This window comes from Panthera uncia, chromosome B1, assembly GCF_023721935.1.
Source record: "Panthera uncia isolate 11264 chromosome B1, Puncia_PCG_1.0, whole genome shotgun sequence".
Lineage (NCBI taxonomy): Eukaryota > Metazoa > Chordata > Mammalia > Carnivora > Felidae > Panthera > Panthera uncia.
Genome location: NC_064811.1, coordinates 134921123 through 134924329, shown reverse-complemented (window position 1 = coordinate 134924329; position 3207 = coordinate 134921123). Strand labels below are relative to the sequence as shown.

Sequence of the window (3207 nt, the reverse complement as noted above, 5' to 3'; positions counted from 1 at the left end):
ACAGAGAAAGACAGATACCATATGGTTTCACTCTTACGTGGATCCTGAGAAACATAACAGAAACCCATGGGGGAGGGGAAGGAAAAAAAAAAAAAAAGAGGTTAGAGTGGGAGAGAGCCAAAGCATAAGAGACTGTTAAAAACTGAGAACAAATTGAGGGTTGATGGGGGGTGGGAGGGAGGGCAGGGTGGGTGATGGGTATTGAGGAGGGCACCTTTTGGGATGAGCACTGGGTGTTGTATGGAAACCAATTTGACAGTAAATTTCATATATTAAAAAATAAAAAAAAAATTGCGTGGCTTATAAACTACAGAAATTTAGTTCTCACAGTTCTGGAGGCTGAAAGTCTGAGATCAAATTGCCAACATAGCCAGATTCTGAGGAGGGCCCTCTTCCTGGTTGGATACTGCCATCCATTTTCTGTGTCCTCACACAGCGGAATAGGCAAGGAAGCTCTCAGTGGTCTCTTTTACAAGGGAGCTAATTCATAAGGTCTCCAGACTCATGATCTAATCATTTCCCAAAGGTCCTACCTCCAAATATCATCACACTGGGTATTAAGGGTTCAGCATATCATTTTGGTGAGGGACACATTCAATCTATAGCAGATTGTGTGTGTGTGTGTGTGTGTGTGTGTGTGTGTAATTTTGAAACTGTCCATTATTCCACTCCTTCTCTGTACATTATTGACTATTCTTATATGCCAAAACTGATCTTAACTTTGTTGAACAGGTTTGACAAATAGGGTAAAAAACTAGCGTGGCATAAGTAGAGATTTGAAAACTGCCTGCTCTTTAAGGTTTCTATTTATGCTGCTGTCACTATGTAAGAAAGCCCAGTCTAGCCTCCAGGAAATTTGTAGCATGTGGAACAAAACAAACCTGTCTTAGTAGAGACGTTTTAGATCAGCTATTCTAGCTAGATATCCTAGGCCATCCATCCCAGCCAAGCTGTTAAATGACCACAAAGATCAGCAAAACCAGCCAAGAACATAACCACATTAGGTAATACATAAAACTGGGAGCTGAATAAATGTATTGTTTAACCCCTTTACATCTTAGAGAATTTTGATATGCAGGAAATACATAGCTAATACACAATAATTAATATTCTCACCATTGAATTCTAAATGATTTAACCTTTCTCTATAATCTGCAGTCTCATATAAGCCATAGAGATCACGTTCTATATCCACATGAGGTTCTCCCATAACCTCTTCTTTATTTTATACAAATGGTCCTTTTTAGCTCTTTTTAATTATTTTTTAAAGTTTATTTATTTTTGAGAGAGGGAGAGAGACTGCAAGCAAGACCAGAGAGAGAGGGAAACTGAGGATCCGATGTGGGCTCCATGCTGACAGCACAGAGCCTGACATGGGGCTTGACGTGGAGCTTGAACTCATGAACCCTGAGGTCATGACCTGAGCCAAATTCAAGCACTTAACTGACTGAGCCAGCCAGGAGTCCACAAGTGGTCTTTGTAAAACCTATCTGTAAACTATTCTGTCTTAATTAACACATCTTTATAATAAGTCTTGTATATAGCACTTAAACTCCCCAAGTTTGTTTCTTTTCCTTGTGATCCATAGACATTTTTAGCATTTTCCCTACTTATAGAAAAATGTAAAGGTATTTCAGGTTTCCATTTGATTTTGATTTACTTAATTTAACTAGTGATCAACCTAAAAGGAATTGGTATCTTTCCAAAATTGAACAGTATGAGTCCATTAATTTGTTGCTTCTTCAAACCTTTTCTTTTTCAAAAAAATTGACAATGATTTTCACAATTTTGCACACATCTGGGTGTGTTTGTGTGTGTGCGGGTGTATAAATATAGAGTTACTGCTTTGCTTTTCATATCTATGGTGACCGTTAAAATATCTTTTCAGACCTATGGATGCAGAGAACCCAGCTGACTGAAACCCCACTCTGAAATCTACCATTTCATTTGTAGGGAACTCACACTTCTCATGATCTGGTCATAATTGGTAATACATCCAGTATATTAAGGTGGGCCCATTTCTGGGATACATAGGACTCATATGATGTATGACTTCGATTGGAAGACACCTTAGCAGCTCTCTTAAAATCTCATTGGAATCACTATGCTCTCTAAGAAACTTCCACTCAACTTTCCATCTGTATTTTCCTCTCTTGTTTCATTCACTCTGCGTCAAATTTGTATTATGCTTTGCCAGCTTCTCTAGGATCCCCTCCCATATTTTTTCATGTATAATGTCTTGATGTTTGTTTCTCGGAAGACCCCAGACAACACACATTCTTAATAAAAGTAGAATGAAAATTGTTACTTTTAATGAATTTCAGGTCATTATTATTTAATGATTAGTGTTTTATTAATATATATCTTATTTAAATAGGCTTTGCTAGAAACATGGTTTCCTTCCTTTCTACAAAAGGTTGATTGTTTTGGCATATATATATATATATATATATATATATATATATATTACATTAAAGTTATGCATTGTTATCCACTGCTTTAGCACCGTTTATTTTTTTATTTATTTTGGGAGACAGAGAGACCAGGAGAGGGGTAGAGGGAGAGAGAGAGACCAAGAGAGAGAAACAGACAAAAAGAGATTCTCAAGCAGTTTCCAAGCACAGCATGGAGTCCAACATGGTACTGGATCTCAAAACTGTGAGATCATGACTTGAGCTGAAATCAAGAGTTGGACACTTAACAGACTGAGTCACCCAGGCACATGGCTGTAGCACATTTATTGAGAAGTCCATTAATTTTTCACTAAATTACTGTGATAATTTTGTTATAAATAAAATTATTGTATATGTGCGGAACTATCCTGGACTTTACTCTGATTATTAATTAATTTTTATTTTATTAACACCATTCTTATATTTTGCAAAAAGCTTTAAAACATAAAATTCAGGTACTCAACATTTGTTATTCTTCTTGGAGATTGTCTTGACTTGGATATTTTGCATCATCGTATAAATTTTAAAACCAGCTTGTCAAATTGGACCCCCCCCCACACACACACACACAGAGTATTGTATTGAGGCTATTGATTTCTTTGACAAGATTTGATATTTTAACAGTCTTGAGTCTTACAATATTTTTCAGTTTTTCTGGGACTCCTTTATGTCCATCCCTCAGCAAATTGGTAGTTTTCCGTGTAGTTACTTTTTTATCACTTTTTGGGGATTAATCCTTAGATATTTTATTCTT

The 3207-nt window shown here is 36.5% G+C and overlaps 1 pseudogene; it reads right to left on the bottom strand.

Moving 5' to 3' along the window:
* LOC125922454 (protein dpy-30 homolog) overlaps positions 1–1210 on the bottom strand; it is a 23681-nt pseudogene extending 22471 nt beyond the window's left edge.
* Positions 1211–3207: the final 1997 nt, after the last annotated feature.